The 13,283-nt window shown below is 45.5% G+C and overlaps 1 protein-coding gene across 3 annotated transcripts in view; it reads left to right on the top strand.

Annotated features, from left to right (window-relative positions):
• Nucleotides 1–13,283, top strand: part of PERM1 (PPARGC1 and ESRR induced regulator, muscle 1) — a 69,466-nt gene that overhangs the window by 45,656 nt on the left and 10,527 nt on the right. The window contains exon 1 of one of the 3 annotated variants that reach the window (XM_083513004.1): nucleotides 11,707–11,874. The exons of the other annotated variants lie outside the window; for them this stretch is intronic. The gene's annotated coding sequence lies outside the window, so the exon portion shown is untranslated. Of the gene's footprint in view, nucleotides 1–11,706; nucleotides 11,875–13,283 lie in introns of those variants that run through there. 3 annotated transcript variants of the gene reach the window in all.

Here is a 13,283-nt window from a genome sequence, read left to right as displayed (position 1 = left end):
TTAACTGAAGTGCTAAGCAATTAACTTTTCACACTTGCAGTCTCTAATCTCTCCAACATAACTCAGAAGGGTGACAGACAGATTTGCTGTTTATTTATACAGGTTACTAAAGTGTGGGAAGAACAGCACTCTCCGGGATTTATGGCTGTGTTTCATGGCAGGTCTAGGAACAAGAGGCTTCTGGGTTCCTTAAACACAGTGGGCCAAATCATCACTGGCAAGTGTCGAGATAGGCCATTCCAGTCATGACTAGGGGCGGAGGAGAAATTTTAATCAGTATGCATTTAAAGCCAAATCTATCAAATCTGCACTTTGTGAAACAATATTTGAACCAAAACACGGCTATCCTTCAAAATTCGCACTTGTCTGAACTTTGTGGTGCAGTTCTCCGACCGACCAGTATTTACAAAAAATGCAAATATTGGAGGATGGGAGTGTGCATGAAAATGAATATATTAGTGAAAATAAACAGACAAAAATGCATTATATCATGAGAAACTGCTTTGCAGAAAGGCATATATTAGTCAAAACTGCATATTAAAATGTGTTTATAAGGTTAAATCCAAGAAATGCTGGTGAATTGTCATGAGGATCTTTATATATAATCTATATAATCTACCAGTATATAAAATCTAATATATATAAAACACAGGGGTGTATGGGGTGTTAGAGTAGAGGTAGAACCTCTGGTGGGGGACATGTCGTGCTCCTTCTGGGGTAGTTTGTGGACCTTTTGTCCCCATCCTGCACTCAGCTCTCAACCTGTGGCTCCTAGAAGCTGTCAGCATGTGACAGTGGCCACATCCCAGGAACGGCTTTGACTGGGTGGCTAAACCAGGTAAGGGTAGCTGATGGGTCTCAAACCTTCGGTGAGTTGGAGATTTGAATGTGTTCATTCATATGTCCTTTCTGTCCTTTCCCCAGAATGATATGCAAAAATAAGAAATTTAAAAAATTAATCTGCATTAAAATTCTCATTTAAATGCATATTTAAATACTGTACAAATATAGAAATTAATCTCTAAATGCCTTTTTCACTCAATTTATTACATGTATTTTATTTTATTTTTAAATCATTTAAAAAAAACAAAACCCAAAAACAAAACACCTTTGAGGCTGCAATCCTAACCCTTCTTATCTGGGCATAACCTTTGCTGAATTCAGTAGGACTTACATCTGAGCAGGTGCAGTAAGGACTGTGATGTTAGCTAAGAGCTACCTCACAAAATCTGTAGAAAGGAGAAGTCCAAAGGATAATTTCATCCTGGTCTGCAAATCGGTTTGGGAAGTTCAGATTATTGGTTGTATCTAATGTTGGTCTTACTCAGCCTAGACCCAATGAAATGCATAACAGTGATCAACTGAGGTTCCAGGTTCTTCTGCATGCACTATATGCTACTGCAAATGGTATGAAATACCTATATTTTAGATAAATCTTTAGCAATGGTTGCTACCATCAGTGATATGAAGAATATTACATATCTGTTGTCCAGTTCAGATAGGTATGTAATATTTAATGCAGTTAAATTCATCATGAAGGCTCCTCAGCTTAGACAAGGCCACATGGCCTCCTTTGAGATTTAAAATCCTTTTTAATTAAAAATCTAGGTATTATTGATTGTATAGGTCAACTTTTTATCGTTAGGTATGATTATTATATTCAATTTATGTTTCCATTTTCTATAGCCTGTATTTGGTTGCCATATTAATACATTTGAAGTATGAAGAAAAATGAATTTAGGCCTATTAATTTCAATGGGTCAGTTCTGAGAAGAATTTAGTTGGCTACAACCCCAATTCACTAATTTCGAACTCCTTGACAGGAACACTTCTTTTCTTCAAGTTTTTAATTAAACATAGGCTTGCTTTACCTTACTTTCTACCACCCCCAACCTCTTCCTTTCTCCCCTCAAACCCACCCCCTTCAAATTTCGAAGCACTAAAAGGACCCCATGGCTTTTTTTCCATTTGTGAGTTTACTTTAATCTCAGTTACAGCAGTGGTTTCGTCCCCAGTCCCTCCTGCTATTTTCCTGAGCTGTAAGACAAAGAGGCGTTTACACTAATAGAGCCAATGGCCTTCAAAGGCTGAGGCAAACAGCTCAGCAGAGGGCGCATAGAAATGAATGTTCAAATGTGACCCCCCCATCTGTCCCCCCCCCCTTTCCTCCAAAAAACAATATTGACCCAAGACCCCTGCATGGCTGCTTTTAGTCAGAGGTTTTAGCACACAAAACTGAGGTTGGATTTGTGGGTTGTTGGGGTTTTGTGTTTTGTTTTTCTTTTCTTTTTAAAGAGCCAGCTCCCCCTGGTTTAATCTGAAGACAATATTACCTCTTAAAATGGAAACCAGTCTCACTGGGAGGGCAAAGGAGCATTTCTTACTCAGATGGTGAAAAAGAGACCTTGGGTTGCATCCAACCAAATTCAGAAGTTAATGGACATAGGTTAGGCCACATTCACACCATGTGTTTAAAACAGCTTGACACCACTTTTAAACAAACAGGCATGGCTCCCCCCAAACAATTATGGGAGCTGTAGAGACTGGATGGCCATCCATCATGATTCATTTAGTTGAGATTCCTGTATTGCAGGGGGTTGGACTAGATGACCGTCAGGGACCCTTCCAACTCTACAATTCTATGGTTCTAATCTAAGGGAAGCTGAGAGTTGTACGGATACCCCTTATTTTCCCCTCCCAGAGCTACCATTCCCAGAGTGGTTTAATGGTCAATCCCTCTTCACAGGGAATTATGTTGATTGTTGCTCTGTAAGTGCAACTCTCAATATCCTTAGCAAACTACAGCTCTCAGGCTTCTTTGGGTGAAGCCAAGGCTGTTTAAAATGTGTACAATAGTGTATGGTGCAAATACGACTTAAGTTCTACTCATAAGTTTTCACCACTACTTGTGGTGAGGGCCAGTGTATGCAGTGGTTAGAGCACCGGACTCAGGCTTGGGAGACCAGGTTTCAAATCGCCACATGGCTTTACTAGCAATGACCTTGGACCAGTCACAGCTTCTCAGCTTAGTCTACCTCACAGGGTTGTTGTGGGGATTAAATGAGTTGGGGGAGAATCTCCTTGGAGAAAAGGATGGGATAAAATAAATTAACTACTCAGAGTAGACCTACTGAAATTAATGGATGTATCTATTTGTTTCAATGGGTCTGCTCATTTAATGGACAGTCGTATCAATTCATTTCAATTGGGTAGGTCTAACTTTGGATATAACCTATTTTCTCCTACTTCCCGAGAAATCTAGGTGCTTCCAACTTGTCCCTAACAAAGCCACATGAGATAGAAGACAATTCTATTCTGCCTAAGCAGAAATGGAGGGTGGGAGATTTGGGATCTGAGTGGGGGACATTTTGTGGGTTTTCTCCCCCTTAAAAAGCCAAAGATTATGTTCAATTAAGAAGCACTAATGGGGGCTTGCAACTTAGGCCAAGCGGGAGGGGGAAAGAACCGGGTGGGGGGAGAGAGAACGAGACCAGGGTCATGGCAGAACAATGTCTTGTTGACATCACTTGAAGGAGCAATTCATGGAGTGGGAAGTGAATGCGGGGCTCGACGAAATATCTCTCTCCCCCCCACCCCAACTCAAACTCATCAAAGAGGACTCTGAACTCTTCTGTCTCCATTCTCCTCGCCCCCCACTCACCCCCAGGAGGAGCATCATTAGAGGAGGCTAATAGGGGAGGCTGGCTGCCATTTTGCCTCCAGCTCACCAGCTGAGGAAAGAAGCCACATTATTTTGCACAGGGGTTTGGGGATGTGAGACAAATGGGGCTGAGGAGGCTGGTGTGGGGCAGCGGCGGGGGCGGGCGTGTCATCATGGAATGAAGGCTTGGGGGGCAGGAGTTGGTTAACCCATCTCATTAGTGGCCATATGACATCATTATCTCACATTAGTGACACTCTTGCCACAGTAATTGGGTAGTCTCTGGAATGGCCTGGACGACCTTTAATTATTGTGGCGGGCTTTTTCACCCTCTTTAATGTGATTCTTCTATTTAATTTTCTTTTAGCCAATTCAGCACCAGACCTTGTTAAAATGCCATCATGGGGTTGGGGAGAGAAGAGTACAAAACCAACGCAGAGATGTTCTAAAGCAAAGGGCTGAAGGGGGTGGGATGAAAAGAGAGAGGTATCTCTGGGGACCCCAATCTCTTGGACTCTACTGTAACCTATCACCAGACCTTTGACCTCAAGCAACTGGCTAGGGAATTACCTCAAGTTTTCCCACTGCTGGGTTAATTCATGGATCTCTGTATAACTTATTTATTTATTGCATTTATATCCCACCTTTCCTCCAAGGTGATGAACACGGTTCTCTCTTTCTTCCAGCTAATCCCCACAGCAACCCTGTAAGGCAGGCTAGGCTGAGAGACAGTGACTGGCTGAAGGTCATCCGGTGAGCTTCATAGCTGAATGGGGAACTAGGCTAGACCCTGCAGGTCTCGCCGCTCTTAGTCCAACCAGGTGCCCCAATACACACCCTTTTGCAAAAGGAAGGCATAGAAGAGCTTTTGGGTCTCATTGTTCAAAGACAGCGTTAGGGAAGGCGTGAGAGAGCAGGACATGTGCGGGGAACAGGGTGGACTCAGGAAACTTTGGGCAAGCAATTGTTCAAGTGGGCCTTATGGTGGAATAAACTGGTGGAATTAATGGTCTGCCATCTAACCCAGGAGTGGTGGACAACCTAAGGCCTCAATGTGGCCCTCCAGGAACCTCTACCTGGCCCACAAAACTCTGCTTCACACCCAGCTGGGATGTGTCCTGCAACTCTGATTATGCCTCTTGTTTGCCTGGAAGAAGGAAGGAGACATGTGTGTGTGTGTGTGTGTGTGTGTGTGTGTGTGTGTGTGTAAGCTAGCCAGCTTGACAAAATGTCAAATTTAAATTCATTGCTCTGTTCACTTTTGCCTCTGGCCCCACCCAATGTTGGCATATGGCCCTCAGAATGTAATCCAGAAGGGAATCTGGCCCTCAGACTAAAAAAGGTATTGACTGCCCCTGGCCCAACCTCTCTGTCATCTTAACATTCCCCTAGAAACCAGCGCTGGGATATGTCCATACTACACAAGCAGAAAAACAAGTGTAGCAGCCACTGTATCTCCATCTCAAGAGTCAAGCCGCAACTCATGCTGGAGATTATGACTGAAATAATAATAATGTTATTATTTATATGCCGCCCTTCTGACTGTGTTGCCCCAGCTGCTCTGGGCGGCTTCCAGCAAAATAAAAAAAAAACCACAATAAAACATCAAACATTAAAAACTTCCCTATACAGGGCTGCCTTGAGATGTCTTCTAAAAGCCATATAGTTGTTCATCTGATGGGAGGGTGTTCCCCAGGATGGGCACCACATAATAATAATAATAATAATAATAATAATAATAATAATAATAATGTTTCAGAGCAGACCCACCGGCAGAAGAGATGTTTAAACCTGACTCCATCCCTGTGTCATTCCCTGGAATCTTGCAGTTTGGCCCCGGGGGGGGGGGGGAGGACAGGACACAAACCATATACACTATATACATTATACCTTGATTTCCCCCCACTTTGTGGCTCATAGTTGCTCCAGGATGTGGTGTAAAATTGGGGGGGAAGGCACCCAGATTAAATCACACCCTTTCCCAAATCTTGCTGCTCTGATCAAATTTTGGCACATTGCCACTGCCAGTCAGTGTAGGCAATGCTGAGCTAGGCAGACCAGTGGTCTGATTCAGTAAAAATCAGTTTCCTCTGTTCTTATGTCTTAAGGGAAAGACCATGGCTTGGTAGTAGAGCAACTGCTTTGTGTGGTCAAGGTCCCAGGTTCAATCCCTGGCATCTGCAGATAGGATGAGGAGAAACTCCAACCTGAAACTTTGTAGAGCTGCTGCAAGTCAGTGTGTAGACAATGTAGAACTAGACTGACCAATGGTCTAAATAATTCACTATAAGGCAGCTTCATGTGTTACTGTGAGGGCAGATAGAACTTTGGTCATGCTTAGGGACCATGAAATGCTGGCTGATGCTGTGTGTGTGCGTGCGCAAAGGGCCTTCTCGGTAGTGGCACCCTCTCTATGGAACATCCTTTCTTCAGATGTCAAGGAAATAAACAACTATCTGAATTTTAGAAGACATCTGAAGGCAACCCTGTTTAGGGAAGCTTTTAATATCTGATGAATTATTGTATTTTAATGTTTTGTTGGAAGCTGCCCAGAGTGGCTCGGGAAACCCAGCCAGATGGGTGGGATATAAATATAAATATAAAACAACAACAACAACAACACCAGTCTTGAAAGACCTACATTGGCTCCCAGTACATTTCCAAGCACAATTCAAACTGTTGGTGCTGACCTTTAAAGCCTTAAACAGCCTCGGTCCTGTATACCTGAAAGAGCGTCTCCACCCCCATTGTTCTGCCCAGACACTGAGGTCCAGCTCTGAGGGCCTTCTGGCAGTTCCCTCCCTGCGAGACGCAAAGTTACAGGGAACCAGGCAGAGGGCCTTCTCGGTAGTGGCACCCGCCCTGTGGAATGCCCTCCCATCAGATGTCAAAGAAATTAACAACTATCCGACTTTCAGAAGACATCTGAAGGCAACCCTGTTTAGGGAAGCTTTTAATATCTGATGAATTATTGTTTTTTAATGTTTTGTTGGAAGCCGCCCAGAGTGGCTGGGGAAACCCAGCCAGATGGGCGGGGTATAAATAAAGTATGATTATTATGATTATTATTATTCACACATTCACGTGTGTACACATGTGTAAACCTGGATGGGAGCAAGAACATAATGGAGTGTTGTGAATGAGGACATCAAAGAGCAATGCTCCAGACTGCAGCATTTTGTTGTAGGTCCCAGTTTTGTGTTAAAATCATTTGCTTTCTTTGCATGTTCTGGGGGTGGGGGCAGAGATCCCCAGCATTTCCAGGGTTAAATCAGTCTCTCCCCAGCACTACCCCAAATCTCTCTTTCTCAACTGCTAGCTTAATTCAAGTCAGATTGAATTTCGGAAGGAAGCAGCTGTCGCCACCCCAGGAAATCTTCACCGCTGCTCTTGCGAGGAATCTGGGGGCTGCAGCTTGGGGGGCTACTGGGCACATGCCGTGTGATGATTGCAATCTGACTTTTCCCTCCCTGGGTTGCACTTTGAAGCCCAAGACAGTAGGTGGGCCAGGTCAGGAGAGATCAGTGTGGAGCTAGGCCCGCCGTGAGTCTGGAATAACAGCTTCCATCTTCCAATCCTGCCCGTTAGGCCTTGGCGAGAGTAAGGAAGGGGGGGTGCACTGGAAAGAAGAGAAGGGAGCGCTGCAAGAAGACTAATTGAATCCCGCAGATGTGAAACAGATTCTGGCTCCAGTGGGGGTTGCAGCCAGCCAGCGAGGGGAGCGTTTCGACCTACAGAGGAATTAATCAGCTGTGTTAGGAAGGGGAAGAAAAGGCGGCTTGGCCTTCTCTCTGCACTAGGATGTGAGTCACGGCCAGCCAAAGACTTCTGAAGCAGAGGGGGAGAACCTCCAGATGTTCCTAGTCTCTAACTCCCATCTTCCCTAGTCACCTTGGCGATGCTGGATGGGGCTGGTGGGAGCTGGAGCCCTAACCACATCTGGAAGGCCACACAGGTTCTCACCCCTTCCTTCGAAAAGCATGCCGTTGCAAGGATTCATGTGGTTCCCTAGAGGCATTGGAGAGATGAGCTGGGTGAGAGCTGGGGCCAAGGTTCGCCATTGCCAAGGGCCCCTGGAACATAGGAAGCCACCTAATATGGAATTGGACCAATAGTAGTAGCTCTGTACCATCGACAGCAGCAGCAGCAGCTGCTCTCTTGGATTTTAGATAGGCGATGTTCCCAGCCCTACTTGCAGTTGCTGCCTGGGACTGAACCTGGGACTTTCTGCATGCAGAGCAGGTACTCTAACACCAAGTGATAAGTACTCCTAACAAACATAGGAAGCTGCCTTATACTGAATCAGAATTTTGGTCCATGTAGCTCAGTACTGCCAACAATGACTACTAGCAGCTTTCCAGACACATCTCTCTTTCTCTCTTTCTAGGCCTACCTGGGAGATGCTAGCAGTGACTGAAGCTGGGACCTTCTGCATGTCCTCTGCCACTGTTGTGCTTTGCATGCCAAAAGCCCCGTGTTCAGTCCTTGGTTAAAAGGATCTCGGAGGTAGGCCTGAAAATGAACTCCTGGTCTGAAATGCTGCAAAGCTTCTGCCCAAAGAGTGGGCAGTGCTGGTTGAGCAGGACCAATGCTCTGACTTAAAAAAAGGCAGCTTTATATTTTGTGGAGCTTACATGTTCCTCATGTGCAGCACTGTTCCCACTAGGATCTAGCTGTTTGGAAGAGGGTGGCATTGTTCTGTCCCCTGGGGACACCTCCATGCACCTCCATGCAAGCACATAACTCAAAATTGGCCATCCTGGGCCGTCATCCATCTCCCTGTCCTTGAGTGACACCTAGTGGCCAAAGCAGAAAACAGTTCTTTTCAGATTGGGTGGGGATGGTAATGCCTTACCTGAACTCTTACCTGAATCATAGTCTCAGAAGGGATCCTGAGCATAATCTTGTCCAAATCCCAGCTATGCAGAAATCTCGACATGCGGTCTCCCATCCAATTTGAAACCATATTGGACCCTGCTTAGCTTTGCAAATATGCTAGCAGTTTTTTTTTCATTGCTGCACCACTAGGAGGGGTAACAAAAGGGTTGTCTAGCCTAGCATCCTGTTTTCTCTTTCTCATTTAATCCCCTCAACAATCCTGTGAAATATGTTAGGCTGAGTGGGGATTTGAACTCTGGTCTCTCAGGTCTTAGTCTAATAGTAGAAGGAAGTCAATATAGGGGTTGAAGAGCTTCCAAATGCTCTCCTGCCCAGGCACTGACCAGACCCAAACCCGCTTGGCTTCAGCAAGGTTGCTGCATAATGCACCATTATGCAAGTGAATGGATTCAGAGCTCCTTCACTCCGTTCATGTACGGCAGGAAAGAAGGCTGAAATTAGAAGTGTGGAGGTCCCTCCCCCACACACATTGCACCCACCAACAAAAATAGTGTGGGGGAGGGATTAATGCTTGTCTAGACTGGTAGCAAAATAGCTTGGGGTACCGTAGGTCTTTAGATGCTGAAGAAAATCCCAAAGGCTTCAATACCCATTCAAGAACAGAATTATGTTGCAATGAAACCTGCTTTTCAGGAGCGTGGCCAGCAGATGGCAATCTTCAGCCATGGTCCTGCAGCACTGTTTTCGCTTTCCCAGATTTTGAGGAAATAATGGCCAATGGTTGAGGGTATTGGAAGGTTTCCCATTAGGGCAAATAGCAGGCTTCCCCACCAACCTTGGCAACACCCACCTTCCTGCCTTCTTGCTTACATCTAGTTGATGGGATGGCCCTGCCTGGCAGCTTCCTCCACCTTTGTCTCAAGGTCCATCTACACTTCCTTTTGCACTGTGTTTCTATTCACAAGTCTGGGCTTTCCAGGCCTGAGTCCAAGCGGTTTCTTCGTCTTCTATGTCCCACATTTTACCCTTGAATTGGAGCAAACAGCAATCGGTTTTTCAGTGGATTGCTGTTTGCTCCAATTCAGTGGAAAAACATGTGTTTTCCCAGGAAAAACATGGGGCGGGGGCAATAACAATGCTCAGACACAGACCTGGAAAGCCCAGACTTGTGCCTAGAAATCACACTTACGAAAGTAAGTGTTGATGAACGCATGGTGTTGCCCTTGTAGAATTCAGCAAGGAAAAGGATGAGGGTGAAACTAGAATTAGTTGGTTTTGCCTGTCATAGACTGACTCTAGCTACTGTTTGGACTCCTTGCATTCTGCCCCACAAGTCCCAATGGGCAGCAGCCACTACTGAGAACTATCTGTAACACTTGCTTACCATAGATCAAAATAGAAAAAATTGTCACACTATGAGCATCCATCCCCCCCCTTTTTTTCTGGGGAGGACAAAAATTCTATCCCCAGTATATGTTTTTTGGAAACTATGGAGTGTGTTGAGATCTTGTGTGATGTGCAGCATTTTGGTTTTTACTGTAACACTATTAATAGCATTTCCTGCTTTCAGCTTTTGAGTCTGGCTGGCAGCAACACATGTCTGGTGTCTGTGGCAGTGTGTGGGTTTCTCCAGTTAATCTCTTAACAAAAAGGAACTTTACCATAACTATGGTTGGGGGAGGGGGGAGGAAGGCGGTTAGTGGGTGAGAGTCACTGGGGCATGTTTACATCCTGTTTAAAATAAGGGGATAAGAAAACCCACTTCATCCTTTACTCAGCAAGCTCTTCTTAGGACCCCTGCCAGACGTCCTTTATATTGTGCATTCAGGATTATTTATGCTCTTGATGCTGTCAGGATAGTCACATGCAATCCTGCTTTCAATGCTGTGTGCACATGCAAAAGTCTTGGGCCCGTCACGCTGCTTCCTTTCCAGTCAGTGCATTTTCTGTAACTTCCTTCAGAAATCCCATAACTTTTTAATACCACAGCTGTTCTGTTTTATTTTTGTCCTGCTTTTGTTGTGCCATGGCCCCTTTGGACAGCACTAATGTGTTGCATTGCAGAACAAACTAAAGCAGGATAAATCCACCATGGATGCACTTTTGTGGTGTCAAGAACACACCCGCAATAAAACACCCACCTGGAGGTGCTGTGAAAGGGGAAAGGGTTAATTTCTGAACAGGCATTTTAATCATTTAGTGTAGTTAGACTGCCACTCTAGGATCAGGGAGATCAGAGCTCCCATTCCCACTCAGCCATGATGCTCACTGGGCCACCTTGGGCCAGTCTCAGCCTAACCTACCTCACAGAGTAACTAACTAACTAACTAACTAACTAACTAACTAATTAATTAATTTGCATACCATCCTTCATACATAGGACTCAGGGTGGTTCACAGCATAAAAATACACGATAAAAACACAAAATACATAATAAAAACAATAACAAAATGCAACTATTACCCCCCCTTGCCCCTTGCCATCCCTCAAACACATTTTAAAGGGTATAGCATGTTAATGAGCCTTATCTATCATCTATCTATCTATCTATCTATCTATCCCCCACCCATCTGACTGTGTTGCCCATGCCACTCTGGCTGGCTTCCAACATAATAAAAACACAGCAAACATTAAAAACTTCCCGATACAGGCCAAAGGCCTGGTTGAAAAAGAACATTTTCGACTGGCACCTAAAGGTGCATAATGAAGGTGCCAGCTGAACCTCCCTGCGAAGACCAACTAGGGAAGGGGAGAACTGTGTAATACTCCTTCCACAACACCTGGAGGTGCTGGTATCAAAGTCCCCATCCTTGGTTTGATACCAGAGTGGACCTACTTGCATTTGAATAGCTCCTCTCAAACACATCCAATATTTCCTGGACAGACCAGAGATGGGGGACTGTGGAAATCCAGAAGTTATTGAACCACAGTTCCCAACACCCCTAGCCATAATCCATGGAGATTTGGGCTGCTGGGAGCTGTAACTTGGCAACATCTGGAGGGCCAAAGGTTCTCTCATACCTGCCCAAAATCTCCCCAACAACCTGGCTAAAAAAGGAGCAGTGATTTGCCAGGTACCAGAAAACAGGTTCTGCCCCTGGTAAACAGGGTGAGTCAGAGTGGCTGCTTTGGCGCATCTGTGGGAAGGGCTGCCTGCCTTCTATTTCTGGACCAGCCCTTTGCATTTATAGAATTTCATGTGACACGTTTGGGAGGGAGGGTCTTATTTTCGGCCTGAGAGAATTTCCTCTCTGAAGACGAACAGCCTCTGCACTCAGTGCCCAGGGTACTGGGCACAGCACCATGTCACGCTGGGAGAACTTTGCTGTGCTGCTCCTGGCATGGCCCCATCCTTGGCGTAGGCTGTCTGCAAGGTAGGATCTGCAGTGCCACCCCCCGCATTGTTTTTGTGTATCTGCTCCCCTCTAGAACAGCCACTTTCCGTTTTGCATCCTTTTGTACAAGAGGCTGTGATATTGCATAGGTGACCTCGAAACCCTAAAGGTCAGGCTGTCCTCTAGAGTAGACAATGCAGCCTTATACCACCAGAGTGGAGAGGCCATAGCAGAAGGAATGGGCTCATATAGCTGCTGGTGTTGCTGCCTGATTGGGTGGTCCGGAGAACTCACAAGACAGAAGGAGATGGCCTTCAAGGTCATACTTGTTGATCACCACTATTTAGTAGCAAGTTGCCAGTCCTCATGATTGGTGGTGGTGTGTGTGTGACGTTTGTGGTGGGAAGTCTTTTCTGTTGATGGGACCCCAGTTGCTGGAAACACAGGAGGGGAGTATGGGCTAGGATTTGGGTCTTGCTTGCAGGGTTCTCACAGGCATCTGGGTGGATATTGTAAAAGTAAGATATTGGGCTTGATGGGCCATTGGTCTGACCCAGCAGGGCTCTTACATTATTAAGTTTGTATATTCAATGCGTCTCTCAGGCTTTGAGCACAGAACCAGAAAGCTCAAGTCAAGTCACATGCGCACTGCATTCGGGCAAGGAACAGGTTTCAGTCCACCTTACCTCTGCCCCCAAAACACAGCACTTGGCTTCCTGCATAATTGGGAATTGCAGCCATTCACTTACATAGAAGAAAATCAATGGGGTGAACTTGGGTTTATTTCTGGAGGAAGTTACTTGCGGCCTGCCTAGACTAGGTTTTCCTGATTCCTAGTCATTGGGAGCTGAGTGTGCATAGCCCTTCCATTTTGTATAGCCAATACTTGGTAGTGTTTCTTGGTCACACTACTATGTTACAGAAGATTAGGACAGAAAGGCAGCAATTGGTTTCTATATAGGCAGCATGTTTATAACATGTCACCCTCTCTTTGCATCATCATTACTGTTATTAATTCCTATGCTGCCATTGTCACTTGAGAGATAAAAGCAATCCCTGCTCACGAGGGGAGGGTGCATTCCCAGTTTGCGAGGAGCTTACATTTGAAGGCAAACCCCTGGGAGAACAAGAAGGCAGCTGGGAATGAGGATTAAGAGATAAGGCACAGGCCACACAGAAGTTGTGGATTTGGGGGAAAGGGCCGAAGATCAATGGCAGAGCACGTGCTTTGCATGCAGAAGGTCCCAGGTTCAATCCCTAGCATCTCTAAGTAGGACTGGGAGAGGCTCCATGTCAGACTCTGTAGGGCTGATGCAAGTCACTGGAGGCAATACCAGGGTTGCCATATTTTTTTTAGATATCAGCATCCTGTTCTCATAGTGCCCAACCAAATGCCTCAGTGGGAAGCCTGCACACAGGACATCAGCCCAACAGAACTTCCCCACTTG

The sequence above is a fragment of the Podarcis liolepis genome (genome assembly GCF_965112155.1).
Source record: "Podarcis liolepis genome assembly, chromosome: 7".
Lineage (NCBI taxonomy): Eukaryota > Metazoa > Chordata > Lepidosauria > Squamata > Lacertidae > Podarcis > Podarcis liolepis.
Note: the sequence above shows the minus strand (reverse complement) of the source record. Positions and strands in the feature narration are given on the sequence as shown.